Source organism: Pelodiscus sinensis, chromosome 12 (genome assembly GCF_052426305.1).
Source record: "Pelodiscus sinensis isolate ZL-2025 chromosome 12, ASM5242630v1, whole genome shotgun sequence".
NCBI classification, from domain to species: domain Eukaryota; kingdom Metazoa; phylum Chordata; order Testudines; family Trionychidae; genus Pelodiscus; species Pelodiscus sinensis.
In genome coordinates, this window is record NC_143063.1 from 22,202,512 (window position 1) to 22,223,160 (window position 20,649).

General features: G+C 41.3%; 1 long non-coding RNA gene and 1 pseudogene across 1 annotated transcript in view; both read left to right on the forward strand.

Moving 5' to 3' along the window:
• The window catches only part of LOC142831080 (uncharacterized), a 32,670-nt gene extending 15,618 nt beyond the window's left edge, over window positions 1-17,052 (forward strand). The window contains exons 3-4 of the long non-coding RNA XR_012906715.2: window positions 14,644-14,726; window positions 15,309-17,052. This is a non-coding gene — a long non-coding RNA (uncharacterized LOC142831080). The remainder of the gene's footprint in view (window positions 1-14,643; window positions 14,727-15,308) is intronic.
• On the forward strand, window positions 14,216-14,365 carry LOC149523723 (U2 spliceosomal RNA; annotated as a pseudogene).
• Window positions 17,053-20,649: the final 3,597 nt, after the last annotated feature.

Here is a 20,649-nt window from a genome sequence, read left to right on the forward strand (position 1 = left end):
GGTCTGGGAAATTCTAAAGCAAAGTTGGAGGGCCAATATGTTCATCGACATGCTAATACCCAGAATGTTCTTCTAAATTGTCTGCAATTTCACAGCAGCATTGGAGCCAAATCTCTGGGAACACGTCAAAACATTTGGAGATCCTTCTGTGTACATTAAGTATTGTCCTCTGAATTTTGTGAGATTGCAAGAGAAACAGTCCTTTGACCAACTACAGTATTTAAATGCTTCTGCCAAAATATTAGCACTTTAACAGCTATCTGAGGGCTTGCTAAAGTAGACCCCAATGTCTAAGTTTAATATTAGTTTAACCCCTTTTATGGAATAGTTGTGCTCTTTACAACATATACCACCTTTAAGGTGAAAATTCAATGTAAAATGGACTAGGTTATAAATTACAGTGTCTTGGAATAGGGCTATATTTCATAGGTAAGCATCCTTTACTATTCATAAGCAGAGCACACGGGGGTGGGGGGACGGGGAATATTTTTAAAGAAAGGTCAAAATGGTGGAAAAATCATATTTGTATTTACAAAAACTGACAACCTCTAAGGCTTTGAGTAAACACACAAAGAATGATAGTTGATCCTGAATATCTAGAAATGTCAAGATATTTACAAATAATCTTCATGATAGACCCTCCAACTCTCTTCTGCTGCTCTCGCTGCTCCCCTCTTTCATTGTATCTGCCATTTTAGTCATTATTTCCATATCTACCTTTGTATATCACCAGTTGCCATTCAGTTCACCATGAGAATTGTGTCCTTCTCAGTTCTACACCAATAATCAGCACCATCACCTGTCATATTTTGTTGGTCTCTTATGAATGCATTCATATAATCATTCTCTCAACATTATAGTATTGGGCCCAGTCGTGCATTTCTGAATATGCTCAAAACTCTCAATGAAGGTAGTAGGTGATTTCGGTGGACGAGGATCAGCCCCAGCATTTACATTACTTCTGTCTGATCATCTGAGCCCCAGCTATCATGTTGTCTTTTGACAACTGACTCCACCACAACCTTCCTCCTCCTCCTCTGAATACAGTTACCCTGGAACTTTTCCAATGTTATGATATTCTATTGTCTCTTATAAGTTTAACTGACTCTAGCTTTTCATTCTCCTGGATTATGTCTTCACCACCTTTGTCCCAAGAGTTCAACTTTCTAGTAATTTCATAAGGAGCAATGAGAGAACTTCCAACTACTCCTCAGTTATAGCGATCTACCTAGTATGTTCTAGTACAGCACCCATCACCAAGGTACTTGTTGAGCATACTGGGAAATGTTTATTACCCTACTGGGACTGGAACTCATAGGCTTCTGCATTGCAAGTTGGGAACCATAGCATAGAACTATATAAAAAAACTGGATTTGGACTCCTCCAAATACCTGGGTGATTATCCAAAGCTCAACTACGCTTATTTGAATCCATTCTGTTTATGATCCCAGCAATTATCATCATTCTTATCCATGTTATGCTCCCATTTTAACAGCATCAGTGATTTTTGCTGCTGGATTGGGTGACCTAGATATGCAAGTCTCTCCAGAAGCAGGTGCACCAGAGGCACTGGCAGTGTGAGCTTCTCTGGTACTGACCTGCCTTCAATGCTGATTGAAGGGATGACCTGCAAAAGGGACAGAATATAATCCAGTCTCCATGCCAGTGCAGTGCTTGGCCTCTTTGCTGAGACTACTTACAAACAAGGAGGCCAGTTGGTGCTAGTAATGGTGGAGGTTTTTGTGATAGGAACAAGATGCTTGATTGTGGTGTCTAGATGCTCCTGTGGTATAAGTGGGCAAATAATTTGTCCAAAGGAGATAAACGAGATCATCCTCTCATTTTAGATAGGCCTCTGAACTCCGCTCCACTGGTATCTTTACAACCATCAATATCATGTCTCTTAAAAAAAATTACCCAATCTTATTTCTCTGGATAGTACTTTCATGCAAGTATTCTTCATTGTTACTACATATTCTTTATTGCTTTATGGCACACACAGTTCTACAAATCTGACCCCAAATAGCTTTATATATTCATTTCTTATGACCAATTTTCACTAGTTTCAGAGGGGTAGCTGAGTTAGTCTGTAACAGGAAAAACTTAAAAAACAACAAATAGTCTGGTAGCACTTTAAAGACTAACTAAACATGTAGGTGGTATCATGAGGTTTTTGTGGGCACAGCCTACTTTTAAGTTGTGCCCAGGAAAGCTCATGATACCATCTACATGTTTAGTTAGTCTTTTTAAAGTGCTACCAGACTATTTGTTGTTTTTGAATTTTCGCTAGTGTTACTCTAAGGGGAAAATCAACTGCAGTATCCTTACTCTGTTCCTTAATAACACATTAGAATAATTTCAAAAAATGTAAATTCACTATTGGTGAATTAGTGATGCCCCTCTGCACATATGTGCCTGCCCCACAGCACAACTCTGATCATAATCTCATCATGCTACATTCCACGTGGCAGTTTTATTTGAACTTTTTCTTTTTCTTTTAATGCTATTTCTCCAGTAATTATGAGACAGGCATCAGCTGACAGTAGAGGAAGTACAGTTATTGATAATGATATAAAAAGAGAAAGGGAAGAAAAACAATAGCTATTGTAGCATTTATCCATATTTCACTAATAGTCTGCATGGTCACAACACTGGAATAAAATACACATTCTGATTGCAGTTTCTTTTAAGAGTGGAGCTATTCATCTGCAGGGAGACCAAACGAGTTTTGTAGTGCATTGCAACACATTATAGCTCTTTCTTCATAAGAACGGCCGTACTGGATCAGACCAAAGGTCCATCTAGCCCAGTATCCTGTTTACCGACAGTGGCCAGCACCAGGTGCCCCAGAGAGGGTTGACTGAAGACAATGATCAAGCGATTTGTCTCCTGCCATCCCTCTCCAGCCTCTGACAAACAGAGGCCAAGGACACCATTTTATCCCCTGGCTAATAGCCTTTTATGGACCTAACCTCCATGAATTTATCCAGCTTCTCTTTAAACTCTATTATAGTCCTAGCCTTCACCGCTTCCTCTGGCAAGGAGTTGCACAGGTTGACAACACGCTGTGTGAAGAAGAACTTCCTTTTATTAGTTTTAAACCTGCTACCCATTAATTTCATTTGGTGTCCTCTAGTTCTTCTATTATGGGAACTAATAAATAACTTTTCTTTATCCGCCCTCTCCGCTCCACTCATGATTTTATAGACCTCTATCATATCCCCCCTCAGTCTCCTCTTTTCTAAACTGAAAAGTACCAGTCTCTTTAGCCTTTCCTCATATGGGACCCATTCCAAACCCCTAATCATTTTAGTTGCCCTTTTCTGAACCCTTTCCAAGGCCAAAATATCTTTTTTGAGGTGAGGAGACCACATCTGTACACAGTATTCAAGATGTGGGTGTACCATAGTTTTATACAGGGGCAGTAAGATGTCCCAGGGAAGATAATGGAGCAGGTAATTAATGAAATCATATGCAAACACTTGGAAGGTAATAAAGTGATAGGGAATAGCCAGCATGGGTTTGTGAAGAACAAGTCATGCCAAATTAATCTGATAGCTTTCTTTGATAGGATAACGAGCCTTGTGGATAAGGGAGAAGCGGTGGATGTCATATACCTAGACTTTAGTAAGGCATTTGATACGGTCTCGCATGATATTCTTATTGATAAACTAGGCAAATATAACTTAGATAGGGCCACGATAAGGTGGGTGCATAATTGGCTGGATAACCGTAGTCAGAGAGTTGTTGTTAACGGTGCTAAATCCTGCTGGAAAGGGATAACAAGTGGAGTTCCGCAAGGGTCTGTTTTGGGACCCGTACTGTTCAATATCTTCATCAATGATGTAGATATTGGGATAGAGAGTACGCTTATTAAGTTTGCAGATGATACCAAACTGGGTGGGGTTGCGACTTCTTTGGAGGATAGGGACATAATTCAAAATTACCTTAGCAAGTTAGAGAAATAGTCAGAGGTAAACAGGATGAGGTTTAATAAAGAGAAATGCAAAGTGCTCCACTTAGGAAGGAACAATCAGTTCCATACATACAAGATGGGAAGCGACTGTCTAGGAAGGAGCATGGCGGAAAGGGATCTAGGGGTCATAGTGGACCACAAGTTGAATATGAGTCAACAGTGTGATGCTGTTGCAAAAAAAGCAAATATGATTCTAGGTTGTATCAACAGGTGTGTTGTAAGCAAAACTCGTGAAGTCATTCTGCCGCTCTACTCTGCACTAGTTAGGCCTCAGCTGGAGTACTGTGTCCAGTTCTGGGCGCCACATTTCAAGAAAGATGTGGAGAAATTGGAAAGGGTACAGAGAAGAGCGACAAGAATGATTAAAGGTTTAGAGAACATGACCTATGAAGCCAGGCTTCGTGAACTGGGCTTGTTTAGTTTGGAAAAAAGAAGATTAAGGGGGGACATGATAGCGGTTTTCAAATATCTAAAAGGGTGTCACAAGGAGGAAGGAGAAAATGTGTTCCTCTTGGTTTCTGAGGACAGGACAAGGAGTAATGGGCTTAAAGTGCAGCAGGGGAGGTTTAGATTGGACATTAGGAAAAAATTCCTAACTGTCAGGGTGGTCAAATATTGGAATAAATTGCCAAGGGAGGTGGTGGAATCTCCCTCTCTGGAGATATTTAAGAACAGGTTAGATAGACATCTGTCAGGGATGGTGTAGACGGAGCTTGGTCCTGCCTTGAGGGCGGGGGGCTGGACTCGATGACCTCTCGAGGTTCCTTCCAGTCCTATGATTCTATGATTCTATGTTCTGGGTCTTATTTTCTATTCCTTTCCTAATAATTCCTAGTATCCTATTTTCCTTTTTGACCGCCGCTGCACACTGTGTGGAAGTTTTCAGAGAACTGTCCACGATAACTCCAAGATCTCTTTCCTGATTTGTCATAGCCAAATTAGCCCCCATCATACTGTATGTATAGTTGGGGTTATTTTTCCTGATGTGAATTACTTTACACTTATCCACATTAAATTTCATTTGCCATTTTGTTGCCCAATCACTCAGTTTGGTGAGATCTTCTTGGAGTCCCTCACAGTCTGCTTCTGTCTTGACTATCCTAAACAGTTTGGTATCATCTGCAAACTTTACTACGTCACTGCTTACCCCTTTCTCCAGATCATTTATGAATAAGTTGAAAAGGATTGGTCCCAGGACTGACCCTTGGGGTACACCACTAGTTACCCCTCTCCAATCTGAAAATTTACCATTTATTCCTACCCTTTGTTTCCTGTCTTTTAGTCAGTTCTCAATCCAAGAAAGGACCTTCCCTCTTATCCCATGGCCATGTAATTTACACAAGAGCCTTTGGTGAGGGACCTTGTCAAAGGCTTTCTGAAAATCCAAGTATACTATATCTACTGGATCCCCCTTGTCCGCATGTTTGTTAATCCCTTCAAAGAACTCTAATAGATTAGTAAGACAGGATTTCCCTTTACAGAAACCATGTTGACTTTTGTCCAACAAATTATGTTCTTCTACATGCTTCACAATTTTATTCTTTACTATTGTTTCGACTAATTTGCCCGGTACTGAAGTTAGACTTACCGGTCTGTAATTGCCAGGATCGCCTCTAGAGCCCTTTTTAAATATTGGTGTCACGTTGGCTACCTTCCAGTCATTAGGTACGGAAGCCGATTTAAAGGATAGGTTACAAACCACAGATAATAGCTCAGCAATTTCCCATTTAAGTTCTTTTAGAATCCTTGGATGAATGCCATCCGGTCCCGGAGATTTGTTAACATTAAGTTTTTCTATTTGTTCCAAAACCTCCTCTAATGACACTTCAATCCGGGACAGTTCCTCAGATTCATCGCCCACAAAGGACGGTGCAGATTCAGGAATCTCCCCAACATCCTCAGCCGTGAAGACTGAAGCAAAAAAATCATTTAGTTTCTCCGCAATGGCTTTATCGTCCTTGATTGCTCCTTTTATAGCTCGATCATCTAGGGGACCCACAGGCTTTTTAGCAGGCTTCCTGCTTCTAATATAACAAAATGTTTTTTAAGTATTTCTTTTTGAGTTTTTGGCTAGCTGTTCCTCAAAATCTTTTTTTGCTTTTCTTATTACATGTTTACACTTGATTTGACAGTGTTTATGTTCCTTTCTATTTATCTCACTAGGATTGGACTTCCACTTCTTAAGATACCTTTTTGTCCCTCACTGCTTCTTTTACATGGTGGTTAAGCCACGGTGACTCTTTTAGGTCTCTTGCTATGTTTTTTAATTTGGGGTATACATTTAAGTTGGGCCTCTATTATGGTGTCTTTAAAAAGTTTCCATGCAGCTTTCAGGGATTTGGCTCTAGTCACTGTGCCTTTTAATTTCTGTTTAACAAACCTCCTCAGTTTTGTGTAATTCCCCTTTTTGAAATTAAATGCCAGGGTGCTGGACTGTTGAGGTGTTCTTCCCACCACAGGAATGTTGAATTTTATTATATTATGGTCACTATTCCCAAGCGGTCCTGTAACGGGTCGTCTTATTGTTATAAGCAGAACAAATATTTTAAAAGGAACTGTCCTTTCCTATTGCCAGGAATAATGGTTCCTCAGGTCCTGTATCTATCTCTGCACCTAAGCCTATAACAGCTACAGAGGTCACTAGCCTGGAAACTGCAGTGACACCTCTGAAGCAGCTTTGTTGGCACTCTGTCACCTGTAAGGAAGATTCTCTCCTCTGGATGCTGTAAAGCCATTCACTCCAGGCTATTGAAGTGGAGCAGATTTACCTCTACCTGGGTAAAGAGGAGCTACTTCACATATTTGTAAAATCCAGTCAATTCGAAGTAAACTTGACTCATATTTTTAAGACCAAACCGCTTGGCCAGAGTACTAATTAGCCGTTGGCCCATGGAAAGGATACTGGAAGATAGGATCTTGCTTCTTTACCTCTTTCTGCCAATGACTTACTGTGGGAACATGAGCAATGGCAACATTTTCTATTCGCTTCAGATGCCTAATTGAGAAAGCCAGGGGCTGGATTTCTGAGATGTGGAATACCACAACCCATACTGAGGAGCTTTAACATATATTGGTGGTATAAGCCACACACATACTGGGTGTGGTCCACTGTCCCATGTATAGGCACTTCGACCACTTACAGAGAGAAAGAGTTTGATCCAGAGCCATCTGGCTTTTAGCTCAGGCGGTAAAGGCTCATGCGCTAAGCTCCAGAGGTCTGCACACAGGTTGGGTCCTGCCTGTTGGTGTTACAGTGGCACTAAGGAACTCTATGGGTGTAAACTGATTGTTGATTTAGGTGAGTGTTTCTGGGAAAAACAGTGTCCAGACACTTTTCTTGGATGGTCCACAATTTTAATTCATTGGCTTTCATCTCTGGGAAGGACCAGTTTTCCTAAAACTGACTTGGCTATTTTATTGGAAAACCTGCAAGAAGTTTAGGCTCATTAATGGGAAGTATAATAAAAATAAGCGAGACAGGTTTTGCCACAAATAGAATTGGTTGGGAGGCTATTCTAATTAAAAGCAGTATTCTAAGCATTATTATAAGACATGGGGAAAATCCAATATTTTATTATAAATGATATTTTCAACTCAAATTGCTCTCTTTGTTATTTCAGATTCTGAATGTTTTAAATGATTGAAATTAAATGTACATCAGCCCAAATGAAAACATGTTCAACAGAAAGTGATATTTTCAGAGTAAATAAAGTTCCATGTTAAAAAGTCAATAGAGTTAGGCTGCGTCTAGACTGGCATGATTTTGCGGAAATACTTTTAATGGAAAAGTTTTTCCGATAAAAGTATTTCTGCAAAAGAGCATCTAGATTGGCACGGATGCTTTTGCACAAAAAGTGCTTTTGCGCAAAAGCATCCATGGCCAGTCTAGATGCGATTTTGTGCAAGAAAGCTCCGGCAGCCATTTTTGCCATTGGGGCCTTCTTATGCAAAAAATTCCTTCCCTGTCTACACTGGCCCTCTTGCGCAAGTATTCTTGCGCAAGAGGACTTATCCCTGAGCGGGAGCATCATAGTATTTGCACAAGAAGCACTGATTTTGTACAGTACGAAGTCAGTGTTCTTGCGCAAATTCTAGCGGACAGTGTAGACAGCTGGCAAGTTTTTGCGCAAAAGTAGTCACTTTTGCGCAAAATCTTGTCAGTCTAGACGCAGCCTTAGAGTATGCTGAAGCAGCTGATAATAGAAAAGAGATTTCTAAAGGCAAAGAGTCCACGGGACATCAAAAAAATGAAGAGCAGATACACACAAAAAAGGGACATTCCCAAATACGTTCCTTCATCCTGTCTTGACCAGGAGGAGAAAAGAAAGAAATATAACCGAGGGATGAACAATTTTTCCTCTTACAATTTTTCAGTGATACGTTTGTGCACTTGCCTCAAATCCTTAGATGCTTTTCATGAAAGTGAAATGGCATTTCCCACAGGAAAATATGCTTTTTTTTTTAAACACAAATACCCCAATTTTGCCATAAAAATTGAAATCTATCATAGTAGTTCAAAGTCAGGAAAATTCAGGTTTGTCTTTTGTGAAATATTGGCATGTTTTCAGAAAGAAAGGAAAAGCTGCATTTACTGGCAAAACCAGTCCCATTTCATTATGGGCACATTCTTACAATTAGTAAATTCTTAGGCTACAGTGAGTATGAAGTGACACTTGGCAGTTATGTACAATCTTGAGACCTAGAAAGACACAGTTAATTAAAAGATGAATGATCTAGCAGTTTCAGTACAGCATCCACAAGATCCAATCCCAATTCAACACAAAGGTGACTTCAAACAAATATGGGGCTGCATCAAGTCATTTCATTAGAATCTTCCCAGCTGCATGTTCCAAGAGTCCATATGAAATCTCTCTTCCTAGCAGGCCCATCTGCCCATTCCTCTATTCTAGAACCTCAATAAATCTGTAGTTGGCATGAAGCTGGTTGAAATGTTTTGACATAATTTTCTTTTTGACAAAAAGAGAAAAAATTAGGTTTTTCTTAATTTTTGGGGGGGAGGAGGGAGAGAGAGATTGAATAGAAACCCCAAATCTTTGCAAATTCTTTTAATAACAATGAAAACATTTTTGTGTTCACCAAAATGGGATGTGTGTGTGGGTGTGTGTGCGCGCCTCATCAGCTTTAGATTGGCAATAGGCATTATGCCCAGACCTGGAGCCAAACACCACAATTATTTCACCAGGATAAATCTGGAATAATTACACTCATGTCATCTGCCAGTTTGGCTGTGTAATCACTATGGTGATTGAGCCTTAAAGTGGGAAGGAGATTGTGGAGCCTTAGAGTGAGAAGGAGTGTGTGGGTCACAGAATGTGTTGTCTTGCAATCATTTGCACCATTGCAAAAGGATTATTACATTTTATCAGATTGCCCTTTCTGACCGCCAATTTGTACTGTGGGAAAATGACTTCACAAGCTGCAGGGTAGCGGAGAACATTGCCTCCAGTCTTTATTAGAAGTTCTCCCCATGCTAAGGCCAGTAAAATGGTATTCCTTGGTTTGTTCCATATAGGATTATATGGTTCTGTAAAAAGTCGTCTTTCACAGCAATTTTCTGATAGGTGACATTCACAGACTGGTTCCCAGTTCATCTCTAGGGAACTGATTTTAAAGCCCATTGTAGCCATACGTAAGAGAGAACTCCCAGGTACCGCCTGCTGCCCATCATTCTGGCAGCATTGGGAATCCCATTATCTCTCTTAAGTCCCCAACAGAAAAATTTCATTTTTTTTTTGGTAAAGTAAAATAAATGGTACTGACTTCCCTTGTTATGCACTTGAATGGGAATGTTGGCATTTAACATTACAAACAATTCATTTACAAGAGATAAGCAGATTCATATTGTCAACCTCGTTGCAGACTTGTGCTGTCAGACACTGACTCATTGCAATATTTCATAGTAAAATTGCCCATTTTATAGTTTTTAACTAAAAAAAGATAATTTCCTTTTTATTTCTCTTTTTGACATATTTTACTTTTGCTGAGTTCCTGGGCTTTTGACAGGTACATGAAAGCATGCTACATGTACATGCTGTGGGGCTTGGAAAATGTCTATGCTTTGGCATATATGACAATTTGGTGTATTAGTTAACAGTGAGACTGTCTGTAAATAGAATATTAGCCATAACTGCTGACTGGAGCATTCCATCACCATTTGCAATCAAAGGCTGAACAACATATAGCAAATAATGCAAGGGGGATACAGATTGGCATTGTACACTATGTATTGGTTCAGTCTGAGTGCAGTGGTAATTGCAATATATTGAAGTTTTCTATTGTAATAAAAATAGAGACCATTAGTGGATACCATTTATGTCATTAGTATTTAGTGGTTGTGCGTTGCAGCTTTTTTAGTGCTCGTAAAACTGTCTCTGCTTGCAGATATGTCACAGTACTGATATAAATTTAAAGGTTTAGAAATCCATAAGTCATAAAATACAGATAGTAAATAGGAACACAACATTATAGACAAAAACTTACATTAGGCATGCAGATGTTTATCTATTTGCATGTCTAGTACAGAGATTAGCATAATGATGATCACATTTATATTACAGATGGACTTGATTAAACAGACAATTGTAAATAAGGTAAAAAGAAGCACATTAAGTATGAGTAGCAAAGAGTTTATGCCCCCAGAAAGGACTTTGTAAGATATCTAAAGGTATTATTGTTGGCAGTTTTGAATGTATTTATTTCTCTTCTTTCTAATCTCTTACAGTAGGAATGTGACCACTTATCTACTTACCGATATTTCAGCTGCCTCCAGAAAAGGGACTCTTGTCATTAACAACTAGTCCCAAGATCAAAGCACAGAGTTTTAAGGGAGCCTTTTTGGAGAGGCATAGAATAGGTGAGGGAGCAGTAACAGTGCAGGGAGCTGGGAGGCTAGTGAAACCCTGAGGCTGAGGTTACCTGGGGCATGTTTAGCAATTATAACCACGCCAGCCAACCTGCAGGGGTTTATATGTTAACTAGGTCAGGAGAGGTGGGCGTGGGAGCAGGAGCCAGATGCTTCTAGGGAAAGAAAGGATTTTAGAAAAATATATCATGAAGGGGCAATCAGAACTGTAAGATTTTTGGAAGTTCCTTGAGATGGACATGGCTGTGAGCTTGGGCTACTTTGGAAGCTTTGACATACTTACCAAAAATTCAGGTAGTCTGTGGCTACGTCTAGACTTCAGGCTTCTTGCACAAGAAGCTGTTATCAGAAGAGACCTTCTGCAAAAACTTCTTGCGCAAGAGCTCGTCCACACTGCAAAAGTGCATTGAAAAAGTGATGCGCTTTTGGGAAAGAGCGTCCAGGCTGCATGGACGCTCTCTCAAAAGTAAGCTCTGGTTGCTATGCACAGAATGGCCACCAGGGCACTTGTACTTTTTTCTTTTTCCACGCAAAAAACCCCTCTTCCATGTCCACACATACCTTTTTGCAAAAGAGCTCTTTCTCAAAAAGACGTTCTTCCCTGTAGAATGAGGAATACCTATGCCAGAAAACCCTTTCTGTTCTTTTTACCCAGAGCTGCCCCCCCTTTTTTTCTCCACAAAAACGTACTTGAGGTGTGGACGCCCTGAAAGATTTTTTTTGTTGAAAAATGGTCGTTTTTCTGAAAAACTCTGCAGTGTAGACAGCCTGTATGTCCTGTAAAATCTGCTCCAGCACAGCTACCACCACACCATCCCATTGCTTTCACTTCAGGAACATGACATTGCAATTATATGGGGTCCTCCAAGAGGCCTCCAGCTCAGGTAATCTCCCTTCCAGGATCTTCCGGGGAACAGCCTGTTTTGCACATTGCTCCCTGTTCTTCTCTGCTTTTCTACAGCTGCAATTGATTTGCCTGCTCTGCACCTCTGGAGCAGGAGAATCTGAAACTTATCACCTGGGTCCCCTTCCTCCCATCCCACCTCCCGCTATGACCTTTCAAAAACTAGTAGCACCCTGAAGCTTGTGTCAGAGTGTGCATCAGAGAACTGGACATGAAACAAATTACACAGATACTCAAGAGAACAGAGGAACTTATGAAAACATTTCAGTCACCGTGAGTGAAGTGACAAGACACAGCAGATAGGGACTGCTTTTCTCCAATTAATTTCCCTTTTCCCATCCTTTTTCTCAGCGTTCAAAAAAAATCTCAATCTTTATGAAAATGTTGGTAACATTGGCTTCATCTTTCAATTGAACGGCTCTTGAAGTGCAGCTCCAACTCTAATTAGACAAGAAATAAAGTTCGAGGGTTTCTTGGGTAATGATTCTAGATGTGCAAAGGAGCTGATTGCCCCAAGGATAGTTGAAATGACGGAGTGATATACCAGCTCCTGTTAAAATAACCAGCCAAAAGCCATTTGCAAGGGTTACAATTGAGACTATTTTCAAGAGCGCTAGTAATAGCACACACATGAAACACAGGCCTTTAGGAAAGGGGGGAGTTTTACCTGCATTGATAACACTTCCTATGGCTAAAGTGTTGCTTAGGCATCGACAGTGGCAAGTGTAAATCTGGAAAGCTGATTGTTCCCTTACAAAGCCTGTGTTTGTGTCTGTTTAAACACTCTACCCAGACTGAAAACATTTTTTTAGAGATTTCCATTGCAAATTTCAAAGGATTCAGGGCAGATATTTATATCAATCTGCATCATAAAATCTTTTTGAAACGTGTCTGTCTTTTTGATTGCTGGATTCAGCATCACTTTAGCATATTGAATATTGCCTGCTTTGAACTTGCAGCATGGCATAAAGTGATAATTTAGCACAGAGCTACCCTGCTGTGAAAAAAATTCTAAAGGAAACTAGTTAGCATCAGACATTGGTTGATTTTAGAAATAAGGAAATGAAGATCATGTTCTTCTCCCAAGCTCTTTGGGCACCACTAATCTTCTCATGGCTTTGTCTAATTAGTAGATATCTCAAAATCCTCTGCAGTTGTTCTGTGCATGGACCTCTCATTTCCGAGGCCTGGCAGATGGGTGAAGTACGGAGAGGCAATTACTCATCCTGTGTAGTACCTGGTGGTCTTAGAGACGGTTGTCCCTCTGGGTGCTCCACTCTAGGTGTTTAGGTGCTCTGTGCAGAGATTTACAGTAGTAGTACCTCGGGGGTTGAGGGGTGTGTGTGTGTGTGTGTGTGTGTGTGTGTGTGTGTGTGTGTGTGTGGTGCCATCTTGCCTGCACACGTCGTCAACCATCCCTCCATTCCTTCTCTACTGCAGAGAAATGCTTTAAGACTCCAAAGCAGAGGGGAGGGAGGAGGGTCATGGAATGCCCACAGGGACAACCATCTCGAGGAACGTCAGTTACTGCACAAGGTGAGTACCACCTCTTCTTTTTTGCAGAGCATCCCTGTGGGTGTGCCCCTGGCTGACTACAGAGCAGTATCTTGTTTGTCTGGAAGGAGGGGCTTGGGACGTTGGCTAGGGACGTTAGAGAGCATGGCCAGGCTGAATTGTGTGTCCTGTGTGGCATGTTTATCTCTGGGATAATGGGTAGTAAATGTGTGTATTGATGCCAATGTGGCTGCTTTGCATATGTCTGGAACTGGTATGTTCTACAGGAATGCTGGAGAGGTGGCCACTGCTCTAGTAGAGTGTGTGTATATGGGCAGGAATATTGCTTCTTGGCCTGTTTAAGGCTAAAATCATGTGTAGTTTTCAGACCTGGGGAAAGCTCAGACTTCATCCTCTGAGCGGTTCTATATTTACTTCCCCCCAAATTCACTGGGGACATAGGAATAGGGCACATTGTGGGGCTCATGCTGACCCTATTAGTATAGCCTGGGTTACTAGAAACGGTAGGGAAAGCACCCTCACTAATAAATATAAGCTGGGTTACTATAAACAACCACTCACCTACATCCAGGGCAACATACACTCCTTTATGTTCTATGGGTGTTTAAACCCCACCCCCACCTGTTGTAACTCTCCCCCTTTCCCTCCCATCATCCACCAGAATTTGCATCTATACCTCCCAAGCCATGCATGGTGCACTACTTGTGTATTCTGGGCAATGCAGGCTCATTGTATGCGTGAGTCACTCCCACGGGATACAGGATGTAATATGGCATAAGGGTTTGTAATTAGCACACGGGCTTGGGTGCCACGACACTGTAATGTAAATTGTGTACTCACCCTCACCCTAACCCCCCCCCCCCAAAAAAAATCTATCCCTGGGAACACTATCCACTCCACTGCTATTAAACCTGTGCTCTAAACTTGTTCACCAACATTCGCTCAATAAACTCTGTCAACCTGTTCTTATCAGTTTAGTAGCTGATATGTTCTATCTCTCGGAACAGGGAGGTGGCATGGGAGCTTGCACTGTCCTCTTGGCACATCAGCTTGGTATCGCAATACCTCCAGGTGTGGTGCACCTCCTCTCAGGGATCACTTGATGATTACCTGTTACGTTCATTCCCTCTGTGCACACCTGGCATTGGCCACTGTCAGAAGACAGGATGCTGGGCTAGATAAACCTTTGATCTGACCCGGTATGGCTGTTCCTATGAGCAGGAATATTATTTTTTGAGTAACAGAGGTGGATGTATGATGCAATCCACTTCAATACTCTCTGATTGAAGATGGCTTGGCCTTTAGAGTGCTCTGCCACAAAGGAAAAAGTTTAGGAGATTTTCTAAAATATTTTGCCTTTTCTAGATAAAATGGAAGTACCCTGGATGTTCGCAGGTCATGTAGATGAGCGCCGTTGGCATCAGAATGAAGTTTGGGATAGCAGACCAGTAAGTACGTGGTTGATTAAGGTGGAAGGAGAATACAATTCTGGGAAAAAATTGGGGTGTGCTCTGAGAATGACTTTGTCTTCCAAAAAAATAGTAAAAGATGTATCTGCCATGAGTGCAGCAATTTCATTCACTCTCCTGGCAGTTGTGGTAGCAATGAGGAAGGCAACTTTCTTTGAGAGGTGGAGTAATGAGCAGATGGCCATGGGTTTGAAGGGTTCTCCTGTTAGGGTTCTGAGGACAAGGTTGAGATCCCATAATGGGAGTGATTGTTTTATTGGAGGAAAAACATTGTTCAGACCCTTCAGAAAGCATTATGTTGTTGGGTGTGCAACGACAGAATGGCTTTCTGTAACATTATGTTCCCTTGAAATTGCTACAAGGTGTACTTTAATTGAGCTGTTAGCTAGACCCTGTGCCTTTAGGGATAGTAGATAGTCCAAAATCTTGTGGAGTGGTGCAGAGTATGGAGACATGGATTGCCCTGCTGCTTAGATGAGAAAATGATGCCATTTTGGGGAATATGTACATCTTATACTGGGTTTAAGAAGGATAAGAATCTCTTGTTTGACTTCTTCACAGCAAGCTAGATTGGACAAAGTTAACCCTTCAATAACTACGCCTTGAGATGTAGTGGAATATCTGGATGGAGACTCTGACCAGCATCCTGAGTGAGAAGATGAGGAATGCGGGGGAATTGAAGAGGAGGTGCTATAGCTATTTGATTGATGTAAAGGAACTATGTTTGTCTCAGCCAAGTTGGTGCAATTAGTATTACTTGTGCCTGGTCTCATTTGATTTATTTTCTGAAAGACCCTGCTAAGAAATGGAATGGGCAGAAAACTGTACATGAGGGGATAATCCCACTTGATGAAGAAAGCATTTCCCTTATAGTGGGTCCCAGTCCAGCTCTGAAGCAATATTGGGGGCATTTTGAATTGTGCTGTGTCATGAATAAATCTGCTTCCAGATAGCCTCAGGATTGGAATATATAGTGGACTTGTGCATGCATCTCCCATTCATTTTTGTGAAGGAAATGCCTGCTTAGGTGATCTATAGTATTCTAACATCTTGGGTGGTAGGCTGTTGAAATGTCTATTAGGTTCCTTATGTGCCATTGCCAACCGTTGATGGCTTCCACATGTAAATATACTTCTCCTTGGCAATTTATGTGAAACATACATGTTGTATTGTCCATAAGAACCTTGACTGTAAGCAGGAGGAAGTGTTCACAAGCATGTCTGACAGCATGGAGTGCAAGTACATTGATGTGGGTTGATATTTTGTTGAGGTGCACATCTCATCCCTCTAGAGATGTGTCTCTAGTGAGCATGAATGAGGGGAGTGTCTGATGATAGAAAGGCACTTCAATACATAGGTTTTGTGGCTGTAACTACCATTTTAAGGAATGCTTTACCTTGTTTGGGACATTGAAAGACTTGTATAAATGAAGTCTGTGTGGATGAAAACAGGTGCAGAGCCAGCCTTGAAGACCACGCATTTGCAGTCTGGCAAGTTTCACCGCTGACATATGCCCACGCAGTTGTAGGCATTGTCCGGCTGAGACTTGTGGGCTGTTGATAATAGTCATGGCCAGCGTGGTCTGCATCAGGAAACGATGCTGTGGCCTGTGCCTGTGTGTAGTCTAGGGTGGCCCTGATGAATTCCAGTTGCTATGTAGGACTGAGGTGCAACTTTTGTTTTCTCTATCTATATATACAAATTTTTTACTATGGGACGACAGTGTGATGTCATCACATTATCAGTATCCACTGCTGCGGCCACGGTGCCATCCCCTCTGGGCATGGGCTGTTCCAGCTCTGGCACCCGCTTCATGCTCAGCGGGCTATGCCGCCAGCGCGGAGCTGCTGGGACTGGGTCCTCTCCGCCATCCGAGCCCGAACCCCACCCCCGGGCCATGCTGGGTACCCTTTGCCATCTGAGTCCCCACCGCCACTCCTCCTCGTGTCCCTTCCACCATCCAAGCCCCCAATGTTTGCCTGGTTTCTTTAGAAACTTGTTTAGCTAAGCCAAGTCCAAGATGGGCTTCCATCCCTTGGTCTTTTTTAGAGTTAGATACAGGGATAATACTCCATTTGCTTGTGTTGAGAGGGGGCCTGCTCTAGCACGCCTAGTTGAAACAGGTTCTGTATTTCCTGTTGTAAAAGGATCTTGTGGGATGGGGTCCCTGAAGAAGGATGGGGAAAAGGATTGTGTAGGTGGGTAGATAGGAAGGGAATAAAGTAACCCTGTCAAATTATTTCCAGCATCCATTTGTTGGTTGTAATATGCTCCCAGGCTGGAGAGGATGGGATGTGGGGCAGGGGAGATTTTTTTTCTGGGGGTGGGAGGGAGGAACAATAATAATGAGCCTGGGGTAGGACAGTAAAGGGGTAATGTTAACAAGGGGCATCTGATCTGAGAAAATATGAAGTGAAGAGAGCTGCTGAGTTCTGACCTAAGCCTAGGGCAGTAGAGAATAAACTAAAGGATGCCTGATGTTGCGTGCTGGTTACATACTTGAAGCATCATGAGACAGCACAGTGTGGGCATCACTACCCAGGTTACTGCTGATGTAAATCTCCAACTATAAGCACAGGGCGCTGAAACACTTCCAGTGGTACACCCACAGGGACGCTCCTCAAAGAAGAATAAAGAATATAGTTACATCTGGCGGCTAGTGCAGGGTGCATCTGTTAGAATAGTGACTCCATGGGAGAGGAAGGGTGTGTCTAAACTACACCCCTCTGCTGACAGAGGGCTGTAGATTAGGAACATCGCTATTGCAAATGAAGCGGGGATTTAAATATCCCACGCTTCATTTGAATAGAAATGGCTACCACTTTTTGCCGACACGGCACTTTGTTGGCAAAAAGCGGCCATCTAGATAGGGATCGGCAGACAAGGAAAGCCTTTTCCCACCAATCCCTAATGCCTCGTACAATGAGATTTACAGAATTGGTCGGAAAAGGCATTCCTTGTCGAGCGATCCCCGTCTAGATTGCCGCTTTTTGCCAGCAAAGTGCTGTGTTTGCAAAAAGCGGTGGCCATTTCTATTCAAATGAAGCGCAGGATATTTAAATCTCCGCTTCATTTGCAATAGCGATGTGCCTAATCTACATCTCTCTGTCGGCAGAGGGGTGTAGTTTAGACACACCCGAAGACACACAGACAGCTGTCCTATCTTAAAACGGGTTCTTTGAAAACTATTCCAATGGATGCCCTTTGAGGGAACTCCAGGAGATTTCTGCCAGTGGGGAAGGGATGGAAGACTTCCTATCAGTTTCTGCTTGTGGAATTTGGCAGAATCCATGAGTAAATCAGGCTATAAAACTGCAGTATATTTACATTGCTATTGTACCAAATGTTATGGTATATACTTATCCATAAGTGCAGTGTACGCTGCCATGCAGGACATGTACCAAATAATGTTTACATCTGAAGTTTGAAATCAGAATGCTTGAGAATATCCAAATTAAGTAAACCAAGTTTGTTTGTCCTTAATGATGCCTATTCTATGCTGTGGGTTGTAGAAAAAGTAGTGGAAATAAATTACACTATACAATACACATACCTACATCTCAAGTCTCATGCTATGTAAGGTCTAGTAGTCCAAACAAATACTGGACACCTGGAGGGTGCAAGCATCTCATTTAGTCTGAGCCAAGGTTAACTAACTGTGACCTCTTGTGGCTTACTTAATCCATCTGTAAAACTGGGAAGAGCAGGACCTCAATGACAAACAGATGCTACATCTGAGTCAAGCCGTCCTGGGTAAATACATTACAAAGAAGCTGATGGCACAATGTAAGGGCTAATAAAGAGAAAATGTGAGTCTTTGTCTCTTATGCACACTTACCATTAAACTAGCAGCATCCCGTGTTTACGCTTATTGGCCATGTTTAGTTTCATTGGGTACCTATCAGAACAGATGTGGAGATACTGCTGTTTCCTGCAGTTCAATGCAATAGGATTACTATGTGTTTAGTCTCACTGGAGTAGATTCAGGCTTTAGCGACTTGTTAATGAATCAATAAAGCATGTTCCCCTAGGTTTCTTATTCTCCTAATTCATTAGAAACTCAATTGGGCAGGTGAAGTTTTTTTTTTTTTGGTAAATAAGAATTTTTTCCAATAGTCCCTCAATTAAGATGTGGCTTCATGGGATTCACAAATCGTCATCATCAGTGTTTTAGATTACATGCACGACATGGATTGCAACAAGAATGGTAATAAACAATCTGAGTGTTATTTTCCAGTAGGCTTTTGTGAACTCAAAAGACACATGGGGCTGGATCTTCAGGATTCAGTTCAGTTCCACTAAAATCAGCAAGGCTGTGCTGCTAAGGATCTGGCCTCCAACTATAAGCACAGGGCGCTGATGTTAAAACTTTGACATTGAAAGAGGAAGCTTTCATAGTGTTCAAAAATAATTTTCTGCTTGTTTAGAGATGTCTGGTAATTCTTTTATTTTTTTTTAAAAAGGGTATTGAAACTGTTTATGATAGATCTTGGCAGTAGAGATGTATAAAATAATCACATACTGAGAAACCTCTAAAAATGGTGGCTGCTTCATAAATTGCTCAGGCAAAGAGCAGATCGGGGACGGTGGTGATTGTTGTGTATAGAAAAGCTATCCGGATCTGTTTGAGCTGTTTTGCATTAATTTTATTTTATTTTTCTTCAGCAGAACTCTGCTGAATTGGACTAGTGGTGACCAGTGATTCTGGCTTTACAAGAAATAGTCCCAGAATTCCTTTTAAAAAATCTAACACGTTCATAAAATACACAATCTGTAACCTGCATGGCATGTACTCAGGTTGAATGATGTGTATTTGGGAGGTTTGGCATAATTCATTCCCTAGGTAACGTGGCGCACATTGTGGAACCCACAAGAATCCTTTTGTCATATTTATAAAATAGCTAGCACCTTCAAATATTTTATTTATATGCATAGAGACCGACGTATCTGGTGCGTGTGTGATAGATACATTCTCCATATTCTGTCTAAACATTAAGTATGTCCAAAAGCTAAGATCCAGGCATAGAAGAATGGTGTGTACAACACTGACTTTCTCCGTCTCATAAAATAGAAATCTATAGTTACAAGAGCAAATTCTGAGATCTGGGGAAACATGGATGAGCCCCAGCGCTGAGCATGGATAAAAGCAGAGAATGAACAACTAACTCAAGAGAGTGGCTGTGACAGTAATACTCAAACACATTGCTTTCTTTATAATGATAAATAGTTAAGTCATTTCCTCTCCATACTTTGTTACAATATGTTCAAGAAATATGAATAAATAATTGTATGCCTTCAGTTTAGATATATTTTGAATAGGTTATAACAAATGAACTGTTAGATATATCTAACTCACTTGTACATGTCTACTGATATTATATCTTATAATACTTCCCTTGGAAAGCTCTTCTATCAATCACTGTTAAACGATTCCTCCATGTTAACTTTATTTATAGTGTTTTATGAACCATCTTTTGCTCAACATAGCACAAGTCCTGCCTTCTTGTTGTCTCTCTGGGCTGGCTGTATGTGTATCCTCTCTCATTATCCTTCTGGATGGCTGTAGCAATCTGTGTAGTTACATGTTCCCCTGAAGAGTGGCTATAAACATGGGTGCCTCTAGACTGGCAAAAACTTGCCAGCTGTCTACACTGGCCGCTTGAATTTGCGCAAGAACACTGACTTTGTAATACAGTGATTTCATACAGTAGAACGTCAGTTTACTTACGCAAGAACACACAGCCAGTATAGACAGTCAGCAAGCTTTTGTGCAAGAGTGGCCGCTTTGGTGCAAGATCGCACCAGTGTAGACCCAGCCCTGATGTATAAAGTAAAATGTTATGTCTCTGCTGGTTACTGTAATTCAGTAACAGAGATTGGTGGCACAATACTTAAGTGGATG